We start from the raw sequence: 16,597 nt of genomic DNA on the forward strand, positions 1-16,597 counted from the left end.
AGTGTTGCATAGCGATTTTTTCTTAATGGAAGTCTTAAAGACATTAAACAATCCGAATGACCACATGGTAGTTTCTCAAGTTTTGAAGCCAGAGTGGTTTTGATGGCAAATCCCACTCCTGATTTTCTCTTATAGGTTTTCTCTCTACCACTCCAAAATAAATGATTCCCAGCAGATTTCTCTAAAAAAATTCCCCTTTCCATGAATTCTTGTTTTGGCTAACATTACATACAACATCCATATCATATCGCTGTAACTCTTTTGCAACAAGCGTGGATCTTCTCTCTGGATGAGATTTCAGACAATCATTGTCTAATAATGTTCGAACATTCCAGCATCCTATATTCATAGGCTTGTATCTTAACTTGAATTTACTCACAGTTGCAGGATGATACCTGCTAGGCCAGACCACAGAACAAAATGTTCCCGAGCCCTTTTTGCCATTTGCTTCATTATCAATAAGAACTTTCATTGTTTAGATGTGCCTTTTTAAGCTTCAGCCAGCCATGTACATACAAGATGTCCATTTCTTTTTCCTCTCCAGCAATACATGTGCTTGACACTTTTTAAAGTGAGGAAAAGTTTTGCACAGCAACCATTCCCACTCTCTAAACTACAAAGCATTATCCAAAAAGAAGAGCAAGTTGACATCATTGGGTGTATTTGCAGTCGCAGGTTTTATATCAGAGTGTCCTTCTCCCAGTCTTTGCCCAACCAAAGGCTAACTACAAGACAGCAGTGAAGTATTTAAGTTCAGAGTTACTTTCTCCTGGGTAGATTGCCTTTGCCATGGCTTAGGTAAACAGAGGAGCTCTATCCACCCCTAATCTATTTATTAAAAAAAAAAAAAAACTAAAATAAGAGAAATACAAATTAAAAATTGAGATAAAACTGAGAAAAAATTAAAAATAAGACTTACATACAATATATACAATTTAAAGAAACAATAGACAATATGTACACACATGCTGAAATACACTATATACAATACACACACACACAGAGTTTAAAATGCAATATATACAATACACACACACAAACACATGTAGTTGAATGGCCGTTGACTACGTTGGAGTTCCTCCGCCCTTTGACAGATCTTATCTTTTGTCCCGCAGGGTGTTCAACGAGGACCCACCTCACCAAGCAAGCCTGGTGGGATTACCAGTTTAGTCACTGACAACCCGACCATGGAACAGGTTGTGGGGAAAGACTTCCTCCCGTCTCCGCCCATTTCCTCGCAAATTATTGTGTTTAAAAAAATTTTTTTTTGCCAAAAACCCACGTTTTCGGATACGGAGATTTCAGAAAATTGCAAGAAATCGGAATTTTTTCCCCTCCACCCCATTATTCCCCATCAATTTCTTCATGTTTTTCACTTTTTCCGCAGCCCTAACCCCAAAACCCCAACCCTAACCATAAGTAGAAAAATTTTTGGAAATTGGTTTCAGAATCTTAATATCCGTACTTTCCGTATATTTTGACAAAAAAAAAAAAAAAAAAAAAAAAGGGAAAAAAATATTTTACAAAACTTTTTGGAAATTTTTTTCAGAATCATAATCTCCGTATTTTTCTGCATATTTTGTAAAAAAAATTCTGAAAAAAAGTTAAAAATGAAGAATTAAGGAGGTGGGGTAATTTCAAAATGCCGATTTTTGCCAATTTTTTTTGCAGATTCATAATCTCCGTAGAGAAAAAATTTTTATTTAATAGGGGTGTTTTTTTGGGGATGGGGTGGGGTGGGGAAGGAAATCTTGCCTTACATGGTACCAGTAGGGTTACATATATAAACACACACACATATACATATACGCACATACATATACGCACATATATATATATACACATATATATATATATATAATATATATATATATACACATACATATATATATATACACACATACATATATATACATATACACACACACACACATATATATATATATACATACATATATATATATACATACATATATATATACACATACATATATATATATATATATATATACATACATATATATATATACATAAATATATATATATATACATACATATATATACATACATACATATATATATATACATACATATATATATATATATACATACATATATATATATACATACATATATATATATATATACATACATATATATATATACATACATATATATATATATACATACATATATATATATATACATACATATATATATATACATACATATATATACATACATATACATACATACATACATATATATACATACATATATATACATACTTATATATATATATTTATATATATATATACATACATATATATACATACATATATATACATACATATATATATATATACATACATATATATATATATATATACATACATACATATATATATATATACATACATACATATATATATACATACATACATATATATATACATACATACATATATATATATATACATACATACATATATATATATATACATACATACATATATATATATATACATACATACATATATATATATATATATATATATATTATATATATATATATAATATATATATACGTGTGTGTGTGTGTATAAAATTGTTCTCACTTTATAGGTGTATATTTCAAATTTTGGTAAAAGTTCAGCAATTTTGGGGATGGCATAAGTCGATTACATTGACTCCAGTGTTCACCTGGTACTACTTTTATCGAAACCGAAAAGATGAACGACAATGTCGAACTTCGGCGGCGGCATTCGAACTCAGATCGTAAAGTCGGAGAAATGCGGCTAAACATTTTTTTTTTGGCCTTGTAATAATTCTGTCAGTTCGCCGCCTTCGTGTGGTGACAGTTTTACATACATGTATTTGTCAACAACAATAACAAAAATGTGCTGGCGTACGAAGTTATGTTGTATATATGAATTAAATCTTATTTTAGAATTTCCTTCAAATCTAGAACACTTAATATAAGAATATAACGTTTGTTGCAGAATAAGTTGCTTTTAGTTTTTTAATTTTTCCAGTTTCGGGGACTTAAAACCGACCCGTACTTTATCAATCCCCGTTGTAATGGAAGATCGAAGATGATCACGGCAGGATTTGAACTCCTTCTGAATGCTTTAAAAGCATTGTTGCATAATTAATATATTCAGTTGCTGAGAATACGTGTGTGAACTGAACTCAAGTTGTATTTATTTGTTTGAATATGGACATGCTGCTGTGTGACTGTAATAAGGTGTGACAATCCCGCCAACGCAACAGCTACATTAAGGTATTTTCCGTGTATAGATATATGTATGTGGGCCTGTGTGTGTGAATCTGCTTATGGGAATACATATGAACAGTAAATCTCAACTGAAAGTAAATTCAGATAACTGTCACTTAGCTCTCTACATGGTATTTATTATATTTTTAGTCCAAGCACAGGATCTAAAAATTTTTTTCATTTCGCATATACTCATACATATCACATGTTTTGACTTTATTATGTCTTTTGTTTTCAATACTCATTTAGCTTCCACCACCACCACCACTGGCAAGCAATTATTTTTCTTTCACACATACACAAAGACATGAGATTTCTCTCTCTCACACATACATTCAACTATACGCAACGTATAAGAAAAGTATATGTGCATACGAGTAAATAAGTATACACGTGTAGTTTTATTTACTTACCCGAAAGTGGCGTCAAGGAATCTGCTTACAATGAGAAACTAATTTTATATTTCATAGTAAAATTTTAAGTGATTTACTGGGCGGTAGTTTGAACGAATATTACAGATTATTAGTGTTTTTGATTAGTTTTTAAATCTTTCCACGATACAGGACCTTTAATATCTAAAGAAAGCTATAACAGTGAGTATATTCTTTTTTCTTCTTTTCTTTATTCATATCTATATATTCCGCTTTATCTCAATCTGACACCTGTTATGCCATCACACTTCCTAGGTAATTTTGACGTTTTTTGCAGGAGTTTTATTATTATAAATTTTGCTTCCCCATTGGTACAGAAAGAAACAGAATTGATCAACTTTTTCTAAACACTGAATGTTTGATATTAATGTTGTTTACAAAATGCTATTTTTCGTAATTAGGAGCCCTGGATTTGAGCATCATCATGAATGACATACACCGGCATTCTTTCGTATCTATTTATCTATCTATCCCCATATGTGTATGTATGTATACCCAACGATACAGCTTTTTTTCTGTAATATATATATATATATATATATATATATATATTTATTCACTTGTTACTCATAAGTTTTAAAATAGTTTCGAGTAATCATACATAACTTGCATATTATTTGCAGGACAGAATTGTATGGAACGTCCAGTAGCAAAAACGTTCTTTAAATGAATGGTTTTTAGATCGTAAACCCGAAACAATTATGTTAACAGATGCTGAGAAAATAATAGATTTGGAGAAAATTATCTTAATAGATTCAGTTTGTGTTAACGTTTGGGATCTTCTGAATTACAAACATATCTTTTTATCTTCCACTGGTTTCACCCATTAGATTGCGGCTATGCCGGGGCATCGCATTGAAAAAATTTTAGTTGAATGAATCGACTCCAGTACATTTTTTAAAAACCTGGAGTCTTTTGCTGAATCGCTAAGTTACAGGGACGTAAACACACTAACGCCGGTTGTCAAGTGGTGGTGGGGAACACATGTTCATACAAAAGGCTTCTTTCAGTTTTCATCTACCAAATCCACTCACAAGGTTTGGTCGGCCCGATACTATAGTAGAAGACACCCAAGGTACCCCGCAGTGAGTCTGAACGTGAAACCATGTGGTTGGAATGCAAACTATACAAATAATTGTTTTTTAAATTGTCGTGGATGATGCTATATAATTTGTATTTCTATTAACAGTATCCCTTGTCAAGAAGTTGCTTGTGGTCGGGTAGATGACTAAATAAAACCAAGAAAAACTTATAGCAACGTGATTTATCCTATGTGCATTATTTTTCTTTGTGTAGTTCTCATTCATATACAGGCTGCCTATAATTTCTTTCTATCAAATAAACAGTTTGATTCAAACCGAAGCAAACTGTTGTTACAAAAAATATAACTCTTGTTTAAATGTATTGAGTGCTACTTCCGTTAGTCCATTCACCTGTGTGTGTGTCGGAGAGTACTATACTTTGCAGCATTTGCTCTGGTTCTTTATGTTCCAAGTTCAAACCCTGTCGAGATCAATTTTTCCTTTCAATCTTTTGTGGTTAATAAATTAAAGTGTCAGTCAAGTACAAGGATCGGTATAGTAGACTGTTCTACCGTTTACTGTCATATTTCTGGCTTCGAGTCTAGAAAGTCTATATTTCTATATATAAGAGTATAGTAGTTATTTCTGTAATTATTAAGGAAAAATGCAAACCGACATCAGGGCGATGGATAGCAGAAATACTGGAACACCGGAGGAAATGCCCTTGCTGTGCTTTTATTCTCATCAGGTTTTATTTTCATTCTTTTAGAGATAGTAAATTCTGTGGCCAGAGTTGCTTGATTCAGCTGTAAATAACGGATTAAGCTGCTTTTCTTGAGCAAAGTTGGATATTTGTAACTTAAAATTTTAATTTTAAAAAATATGTATCCTATTGAATATCATACTAAATTACTAATTAATTAGAACGGCCCAACAGGCAATCCTTATTTATATATTTTTTATTTACAAGGAAAATTTTAATGTTGGGCTGCTTCCTTTGAAAATTTGATGCTACATTTTATGAAATGGATCTGAAAACTTCGTTGTGGCAAATTAAATTGTACTCACTTCCAAAATTTGTGGCCTTACCCAAAGTTAGAAACAAACATTACGGTCAAAAACTATTTACAACATAAACGTCCTGTAAGAGTAATTGGCGCGAAAATTAATCCGTAGACTTGCTATTATCTTTCATTGGACCGGTAAAATGCTTAAATTTTTATTGACCCTAACCTTCGTTTGGAAGTTTCTTCCTACCGACTTAGATAACTATTAAAAGTAGCCAAACAGAAAAGTGCCTAAAAAGATGTATTATAAATTACTCTTTCCCCTCACAAAATTTGGTAGAGAAAGAACATGACAATTTGTTGTATATTAACCCCGGGTCATCTCTGATCAAGGTAATCTGTAATCAAAGTTATTCCAGCCGTGACTGCCCTGTCTTTTCAAAGGTTTTAAAGTCTACATTATCTGTTGTCTTTTTTTTTTTTTTTTAAATTCAAATTGGTAGGTTGAGATGAGATTTTGACTGCTTTTCTGAGCCACAGCACCGCTGGGGGTCCGGTTTTTCTTCCCACACTTTTCCTCTTATAGACCGTCTCTCACAACAACGTCCTACACTTCTGCTATCTTGACATCGCATCTATGAACCATTCCCATGTATCCAAGACACTTCATGTTAAATCTGCACAGAAACTTTGAACGCCCCTATAGAGTTATGCTAGTTTTGTTTTCTTTGACAGTAAAATGTAAACAATAACAACAAATAACTGCACCTTACTACCAATAAACAGTGCACCACGCAACTATAGCTATCTTGACATCCAAATGGTAAACGTCAAAATGATTGAAGATTTCTCCTGGCGAACGTACATCTTTAACATATGTTTGGATCTGAAGTACTGGCCTTTCTCTTTAGAGCTGGAAAATACTTCAAACTCCAACAGATATCAACCCTCATTGGAGTACTGCTCCCACCCCTGGGACGGTGCTACCGCTACACCTGCAGACTCTCGAAGAAAGATCACTCGACTGGTTGGCATTAAATAGCCCAGAAACCTATTTTCGTCATCTATATTACCCCCGCTCCAGAACCTTCAACTATTATGCCTATCCTTTTCTCCTTAGAACTTCAAGTAAAACATGCAGAGAATTCATTTCTATGCACATGATTTAACTGAAGTTATTTTTCAGTGGTTTAAACGGAACTTGCAAGTACCAAAGAGTTTGCGAAAGTTACGGTCCTCCTCAGATCTAACAAAAAGAAAAACTAATAAAATAAAACTTTTCTAGCAGGTTGTGTCATCACGTAGAAATTTCCTTGTTGGTTCGAAGATAAATGATTGAGAGTCCTGTTCAAACGAATGCCCTGGCTTCCTCCGTTACACGTTCTTTTCTTTAGTGCAAGAGGTGGGAAAGAACGTAAATTTTTAATTTCCTAAAGTGACTTCATTCTAATGTTGCACCATTCGTAACCTCTCTCTCTCAATGTTGCAAGTGTCATTTCTCTATATATTTCGCCGCTATTTACCATAGCTTTTACCCTTTTAAATTTGTGGAGTGTATACCTCCGGCATCTAAATTCTCCAAAGCAACTGTTGCCTGTACTAATATTCCAGATATCTTTCTGTTCACTCTCTATATCTTATTTACCCTTTTGGAAACCCCTCCCTACACCTGTTAACTTTTAAGGTTTTAAACTGAAAACTAATTGTATACGATGGAATTAACCGTTGCTTTCTCTACTGTTGGATATCCAATCGTCCGATTTTATTCGTTGCCATCATGTTTCTTTTGGATTCCAGTGTGCCTTTTTCCACTGTGTGTTTCTTTTGTATTCCACTGGAATGGATTCCAGTGTGTCAGCTTTTCATTCACTATTGTCATTCATTTTTATGACATGTCCAACCCAATTCCATTTCAACGACTTCGTACATTTAACAATGTCATTTTGTTTTTGTTTGTTCTCGGAGCTACTTTGTTTTGGGCCCTTCTACGCTATTAACCTCTCCCAACTCTATCTTCTAACCAGAAAGTTGTAAACACCGTTCTATCTCAGACTTAGTAACAGAAAGTTAGCCCCTTATGTTACACAGGATATATTTCCCCGACGTCCTTGCACCATACATGATACACATTCCCGTATTCTTTAACCACCAGAGTAACTCAGGACTTATGTATGGAAAGCTTTATAGTACTCTGAACATATGAAATAGGGACTAACCAAAAGTTTGAAAACCAGTATAGACATCGGATCTATAAAAATGCTTTGGAGGACAGGCAAGGGGTTAAGTGTGAACTAACTTACCAAGTGAATCAAACATTTTTCATGATTTGAAATTAAGCTCAAAGAAGACATTGTCGTTAGCGTTAATAACAATTTTTGTTGAGGAAGGCGAAAGAAAGGATTGCGAAATTATATTAATTGAAAGTTAAATGGAGACATATAGTGGACTGTGAGTTTGATCTTTGTCAGCTCTCAACTTTTTGGCCTTAGATCTCTTTACAAGATAAAACAATTGAGAGGATATTTCGTTTTTGGATTTGGTTTGCAAGATTCTTTATATGAGTTCGTGTGTTGAAGCATATTCTATTGTGTCTGAGGAGAGTCATTTTCTTTTTGTGCCTTATAATAAGGCACAAAAAGAAAATGACTCTCCCCAGACACAATAGAAAATTGAGAGGATAGTTTTTGTGTAAAAAGTATCCACTTAATCAGTGGATACTTTATAATATAAAATAGCGACATTGCAAAATTTCCCAGGGGTGCTGACTGTATGAATAGGAGAAAGAACATTGAAGAAAAAAAGGAGTTAAATAGACACAAATTAACTAAACCGATTTTCCCTCTAGAACTGAAAGCCTTTCCACTTCCCGTTTTTCTATTGAAGTACAAATCGTTATTGTGTATTTAAACAAAAGGCAGTTTCACTGCTTTTTCGAAACAACACTGGCAATAATATCAAAATGAGTCAGTGAAGGGAGTCTTTTACCGGTTGCCCAACCTGCTAGAAACGACAGCTGAATCTCCCTCAAATCATTTGAACGCCTTAGAAAAGAACACATCAGATGCATATAGAGAACAGTAGATGTCGAAGCATACATAACGCTATAAATAGCATGTGAATAAACATTGGATTGAAAATAACTCCAATTCAACGGCTCCCCGTGCGGCTCGAACCCATATGTAGACACGACAAAAAGTTATATACATACACATACGAATACATATCTCTATACTTATACAATATGCATATATTATATTCCAGTTCACAAACGTTCTTTGTCTTTATTTTCTCTCTGCCTTTCTTAGTTTGTACGTCTTTTCCCCCCCGCATCTCTTCCGTTTTGCCATACATTTGTTAATCTTTTAGACGAGTCCGTCCTTTTCTCTCCTCAGAACAATTACTGTCACAAATGTCGATTGTGTTGTGTGTACATTAGTCTTTTTATCTTCTTTTTTATTTATTATCTCACCGTTTTGTCGCAATTTATGATAATATCTTTGTTTAAACCAGTTATTTCTAGATTTACTGTACGTGTTAGTGTAAAGCAAGCATAATGGTTGACAGTTATACCGTTAAAAACATTTTTTTTTTACCATAGTTCATTCTCTCTGTCTTCCCGACATGTTTTTATTTATATAATGTGCATGTCTTCCAAGCTAGCTTTTAAATGATCTTTCGAAGTATGTACATATAAGATAGCAAGACCGTACGGAAACTGAAACGTACAGAAATATTCGATAATAATTCTAAAATAATTTAGTCTAAAATGAATTATATGTATGTATATGTAAACTGAAGTATAAATCACAGGATAATAATAAATAGCATTTGAGGAATGATGTGGAAACTTTCTAGGCATTTGTATACGAAGTGAACAATGTCTATACATACATATCATTGTCGATTATTAATGATTATTTTTTTACTTTGATTTTGTGTAGTTTATTTAACTTTATTCGCTATCTTGTACAAAATTCGAAAGATCGCCTTGCTCATACACGGAGAGAGAATTCTAACGTTTATGTTAGGACTCATTGATAGGTTAATAGTTCTGTAACTTAGGAGTTCCCTTATATTTTCTGATCCCATTAATGTTAAGCTGGCAAGGTGGCAGAACCGTTAGCGTGCCGGACAAAATCCTTAGCGGTATTTCATCCGTCTTTATGTTCTGAATTCAAATTCCGCCGAGGTCGACTTTGCCTTTCATCCTTTCGGAGTCAATAAAATAAGTATCAGTTGAGCACCGGAGTCGATGTAATCGACTTAATCCGTTTGTCTGTCCTTGTTTGTCCCATCTATGTTTAGCCCCCCTTGTGGGTAACAAAGAAACAGATAAAATAAGTATCAGTTGAGTACCTGAGTAATCGACTAGTCCCCTCCAAAATTTCGGGCTTTACTAGGACTCATTATTAAAGTTTCTTCAGTAATATCCCTGGTGTCTGAGAATAAATTTAGAATCGCGGATACTTGACAGACACGAAATACACTTGATAATTTTCTCACTTTTAAATCCAGCCATCACTTACCTATCGGATAAAATCGATCGCTGTCTAATCGAGGCAACATGCATGATTACCTGAGAACATCACTACTTCTATGATAAAACACCTCAGAAAATGACCGAAACTATCCTTATAGGCACGCTCCTTCACATTCCTTGCACAATCCAAGTCTATATCCACAATCCCCCAGTTGTTTACTTGCATTATTATGAACAAAAACTGCCTACAGTGCCATCGAAAGACTTGCAAGACTACACACTAAATTAATACCTTCTTATATTGCACAACGTGTATGTTCCATCAACTCCTAAATTGCAACAGAGTAGTCTCGTTCCTTATCAAGGAATTCTTCTCTAACTTCCTAATCAAGGAAGTGTTTTCTAACTTCGGTGGACCCTCACAGCCATTTGATGTTTATAAAATCCTAGTACATCTTTATAATTAAATACTATAAGGAATTGTATTTAAAAAATTGTTAAAATATTGTGAATTGTGTTACAGAAATATAACCGATTTATTGCATCAGTTTTAACAACAAAATGTTATAAGGACCCTCAGGGGCCATACGGACACACTGTTTTACACAGTTATAAGTTTTACGAAACTGGTGTTGTTTCACTATAAACCTTCGATCGCGTCAAGCATTAAAAAAAACAAACTTTCAGCTAACTTTGTGGCCTTTATCCATTTCAATATCAAGCGGCTTGATAGCTGTACATGCTGATGGAGCTCTTACCAATACTCAGTCTGTCCACGCTTGTATACCCACAAGGCTCGGTAATGCCTCCTATACTAATCTTTATACACATTAATGGCTTACATGCAGTTACTTATAACCATTCACATGCATACATGGGTTTAATGTCAATTTATAAAAAGAATCCGTGGATCGAAATACAATTGATCAAAGTAATAATAACTGTTCGAATCAACAATTAATTCAGTTATTTAGTATAGAAAATAGGTTAAAGAAAAAGGTTTTATTAAAATATTTTTTACATAAAAAAAATATCATTGAATGTTTGTGTGTGTATGTGTGGAGAGAGAGAGAGAGAGATTTATACATGGTCTGAAAATTAGCGTAGTTTATATTAATGTTTATGAGAGCTAGTTTAAAATCTGTGATAATCGAATCAATATTTGAATTATATTAATGTCTCTTTATAACCTTTATGGTAACTAGTTTAAAATATGTGGTAATCGAATCAATATTTGAAAATGATGTAACTGTTTTTATTGGACAAAGAGTGCAACAACTAGTTCAACAAAACTGCAAGATCAAAAAGCGATATAACCGTACACGAGTGTGTGTATGTGCTTGTGACATTTTTACGGTTACAGTAAACTTAAACATGGTACGTACTCACACGTAAACTTAGGCGTGGTACGTATACACAGAGGATTTCGCAATGAAGAAGTAATATAGAGAATAGATTAGAAGAGGAGATAGTGAGTAAAAAGAAAAGAGACAATTACGGTTGCCATCGTAACTGGCGTGGAGGTGGTGAGAACGACCCGTGAAAATTTCTTCAACACCAAAAACGAAGCTGCACCACCCAAAACCGGGAAGTGGTAGCGTTTTTGAGGAAAGATGCAAACAAGAAATATACTGTTGATAATTTCTGACTCATAACTCTGCTGAATGCAGGATGTAAGATTTTGGCCATGGTGCTAGTAACGAAATTGGCGTTTAGCACCAGTAGAGTAGTGGGGAAAGCATGGGAAGCCCTGTCCACAACATTCTCCACTTCATGTAGTGGAGGATGTGGATAGGATGGGTAACAATTTTATTTCGATGATGCTCTCATCAGTTAGGATCAATCGAGAGCTTTCAACGGTGTCATCCATCATATGTGGAAATAGTTCTCGAAGCATCCGATTTCCGACTTATTTTAAGAGGCTGTTTGCTTCAATGTTCAGTGGCATCCGTTTGGTTGCCAAATTGACACCCATTGGAGTTGTTTCGATTCACACATGCCATTTGTGTAATCTCTTCTGTAAGTAATGACACTTAAGTCAGTTGCGAAAGGCGGAGTTGTTGAAGGGAATTCCGATCAAATCAAGACGTGGCATAAGCGGATACCATCGAAATAGTTTCAGACACCACAGAGGTGATTGGTGTCGTTGTAAAGTTGATGCTATGACAGGAGCCAGTTGGCTTGTTGCTCGACACCAGAGGGAGCAAGTTCATGGCACCAACCAACGTCCGTGAGTTACTGGATTAATAACTTAACTGTTTAGTTGCTTGGGGTTTGATCTAGTCCAGACCTCTACTTGGATAGAAACAGCGACGAAACAATGAGCAAGGATGGCTAGTCTCACACAGAAATGAGCTGAGATGAAACTATTTCTAGTCGAACAGGGCTAATGGATGCATACATCATCTCCTTAGCCGTATTACCTTGCTCCATCTTTTTATCTGACAAGTTAGGACCATCAGACGGCCCACTTCTTGGAGAAGGTTCGCATTCTACTGATCAGACAGTCTATCTACTACCAACATCCTCAGTACAGACGACTCGATAATCTGTTGCCCATGGTGCACAGACATGCACTAGGGCTTAGGCATCTACAGAGATTTCTGGTCGGTGATGTGGTCGATCTTTGTTGGGCACAATTTCTCACAGCTCAGCTAATCCTGAAATCTTTGATCAAGCGAAAATCAAGACTAGAAGGCTGACATCTGGAATGTTGTCAAGCACTCACAAACCTCTACTGGTTGGACAACAAGGCTGGTTGAAACAGGAAGAGAAACTTTTTATTTCCCTTCGCCCTCGAGGAAACTCAAGATGTCTATGAAATCAACTGGTCGCAGAGGACTCTCGGATTAGGAACTATAGATAACTTCCAGAGATCCCTGGGCTAGCAGTAATATCAGGGTCCTTGTCGGTTCAAGATCAATTTTACAGACACGGAAATGTCATCAGCCGGGCCTGTCATAGATGCGCGTAAAAGAATGAAATCGTTCTGCATTCGTTTATTTGGTGTTCGAATATTGTTCACCTGTCGAATTTTATCAAACAGCTGCTACCACGCATACTATGGAACCGACTATTAGCCGGCCGAATCCATCTTAAAGATCGCCCCGCCACCTTTCTGTGACAATGAAGAACAAATAGGTTCTCTCTGTCTAGTGGCCATGATAAGAGTGTGTGTGGTGAACGCAACTGAAAAAAAGTGAAGACATATTTTCTTTTTCAGCCAAGCGCTCATCGACTTTTCAAGTTTCATGTGGAGAAAGTGAGGCTGGCCTCAAGTAAATTTGCTGAAAGGTGGATGAGAGCAGCAAGCGTGGTCTGAGTGAATGGTTGGTCTACTTTCTGCATGCAACTGTCGGTCGAAAATATGAAAGCTTTCAGAAGACTTTTACCCTAAGCAATCAAGGTCCTATGTAGATGGCAACCCTTCTAGTGGAACAGTACCATATTTTGTATAATGTATATACCATTACTTTTCATTTCATTCCTTTCTTATATACTTCCTTCATCCCACTTTTTGTAAACTATCCTTGTCATGTTCTTTCATCGGTTGCCCTCGTAGCAATGTAAGCAAAGACTATTACTAGTATTATCAAAAGTATATTATCAAGAAAAATAGTTAATCCAGTTTTACCGCTAAAAAAACAAAAAAAAACCTCTACAGTATTTACCTAAAGTGTAAAGAAAACTGTTTTCTGAGACATAGGTGTTTGATTTGCTAATTTAAGACTGGTATTCTTCGCTGAGGAAAATAGCATGTAGTCTCTTCGGTCTACATGCTATTTTCCTCGGCGTTTATCTCTCTATATAGGTTTGTGGCTTGTCTACTTTTTCTTGTATATGTCGTCAATATGTTTAATTAAATAGGCTAACATGTATTTATATTATAAATATTTGCACAATGCTCGTACATTTAAATATAGTCATTATACATACATAATAGCAATGCGAATCGGGTGGCTATTCTTTCTTTCTTCCGAATAAGCTGCTTGATTATATGTCAAAATTTTCGGTGCTTTCATTGTTTATTTTTTTTTATGTCAAAGCTTTTAGTTCTTACATATTTTTTTGTTGTCGTTACCATATTGAAAGTTTATTTTTACGATCGTAACTATCGTACAACGCTCACTGGCAGCAATAAATAGATACATGACATATGTCACTAGTTTAAAGAATTGTATACTTGAGTTGTAAAGAATGTGAAATTATTTTTTATTATAGGATCTTATTATACATAAAAACTTTCAAGTTTCAGAAATAGATAAAAAGTTAAAGACAGGCGATCTGTAATCGGTAACACGTTTACCCGGCAAGTGACAGATACATGTTTCGAATCTCAGCAAGCTTGTTTCTCCTTCATCTCAAGCTGGAACTTATCATGTATATCATATACATATGCAAAACATTGATTATTTATTTCAGCATGTAGTTCGAGTTTATAGTCAAGTAATCTCTTCGTGTCAGCAATATTTACGTTCTAGACTTGATTTATTTTCACTTGTATGCATCTTACTAATAGCCTTGCGCAAATTTTTTTCGTTATTATAGCAAGGATATTTATTACAATATGACAATAAGTACTATATATGATGGTCGCTCCCGTCGGTTTCGACGTATGGGTGTTTGGAGTAGAGGATTTTAAAAAAGTGGGGAAAAAGAGAGAACAACTTTTAGAAAGAAAAGAACAAAAGATGCTGCATCTATTTGCAATGGATGCGTGAATGTAATTTGAATCCAGGCATGGATTTTGATATGAAGTCACAGTAGGGACACAGCTGATTTTGATTTTGCTTGGGATTGGGCAGCAAGCATGTCTCTTGATTGCAGAATATAATTCTTTTGTTCGTCAACTCAAAATTGTTTTGATGCATCCTGGCACATTTGACGTCATGCAGATCGATTTAATGACTTCCTCAAGATGTCAAGTTAAGCTGTAGAGATTTTAGTGATTGCTTCAACTTATCCTTATACATAAGGACCTGTGTGTATGTGTGTCAGACGAAAATCGCTACAGTAACGAGTATTGAGAACGCTAGAAGCATTTCTGTCTTTTTAGGCATTTTCAATAGTGTATTCACAGCCAATCACATGCTTAGTTAGTTGCTATCGATATATACGAAAATGCAGAATAAATAATCGCTGGTGTGATGAATAGCCGCCCGGCTGAATAGAAATCCGCACTATATGTATCACACTTAATGTAAATACATCGTGATAAGCAAATTTACTGCGGTTTTCGCCTGCGGATAATATATCTTCACTGCTTTTTTTTTATATATCGGTGGCAATAAATTCCGGTCAGTGGTCCCCCATTCACCATACAGCCCGGACCTAGGCGCTCTTCGATTTCTCGACTTCTACTCGTTAAAGCCAATGAAGGACAGTCTTCGAGAACAGCAATTTGATGATACCGATGAGGTGAAAGTTGCTGTGAAGAGTCAGTTCACCCGTACGCTCTTGAATTTGTTCAAAGAAGATCCGAGAGTCGGTTCCGACGACTGTGTAAACTTGCCGTTTGTGGTAGAGACTATGTTGAGTAGTACTTTCGTACAGAGGAAGAGTTACTCCACCAATATGTGCAGTTTAAGCGAACTGTGTCAGTTGATGAAAATATTATGCTCACTTTGGTATAACTCTCGTGTGTATGCATTTATGCATACATAGTGGGAAATTTAAGATAAACACAAGTATAAATATTTAGTTCTTATGTACGTTTCACCATTGCAGATATCTGAACTGCTATGGTGAAACGTACGAGGAACTAAATATCTATACTGATATTTATCTTAATTATCCACTACCTACGTTCTGTATACCATAATTAGAAACACGACCAAGGACAGTGGTCGACTAACCGCTATACTGGAAGCTCACTGGATAATGAAAATCTACATGGATATCTCATATAGTAGTAGTCCTAGATCTAGTTGTACATACAAGATATATATATATATATATATATATATATGTGTGTGTGTGTGTGTGTCGTCGGTATTTCATATATCCGAAAAAGAAACACACTCTAAAGCGTTGGAGCAGTAACATTTGTTTAGGAAGTCAAAAGTTATGGCCGGTCATAGTGACCATTGGTTTCGCACCTCTAAAGCGCTTAGCAATATAGGCGACTTGAGACACTGAAATAACTGAAGGTCACTATACTACTGACCACTTTATAGGTGGTCTGTGGCCACTCCATCACCAGCCTTCACATCCTAATATATATGTATATATATATATATATATATATGGATCAAACAGTTTGATTCAAATTCCTTGGTACTTCAAGCGTAATATTGGTCTTCAGCAACTGGTATGTATGTATATATATATATATATATATATATATATATTATATATATATATATTTTATTTATTAGCTG

The 16,597-nt window shown here is 34.9% G+C and overlaps 1 protein-coding gene across 1 annotated transcript in view; it reads left to right on the forward strand.

The window, feature by feature from the left end:
- The first annotated feature begins 3,371 nt into the window (after nt 1-3,371).
- LOC115232357 (tripartite motif-containing protein 59) overlaps nt 3,372-16,597 on the forward strand; it is a 149,609-nt gene continuing 136,383 nt past the window's right edge. The window contains exon 1 of the mRNA XM_029802198.2: nt 3,372-3,870. The gene's annotated coding sequence lies outside the window, so the exon portion shown is untranslated. The remainder of the gene's footprint in view (nt 3,871-16,597) is intronic.

The sequence above is a fragment of the Octopus sinensis genome, linkage group LG2 (genome assembly GCF_006345805.1).
Source record: "Octopus sinensis linkage group LG2, ASM634580v1, whole genome shotgun sequence".
NCBI lineage: Eukaryota > Metazoa > Mollusca > Cephalopoda > Octopoda > Octopodidae > Octopus > Octopus sinensis.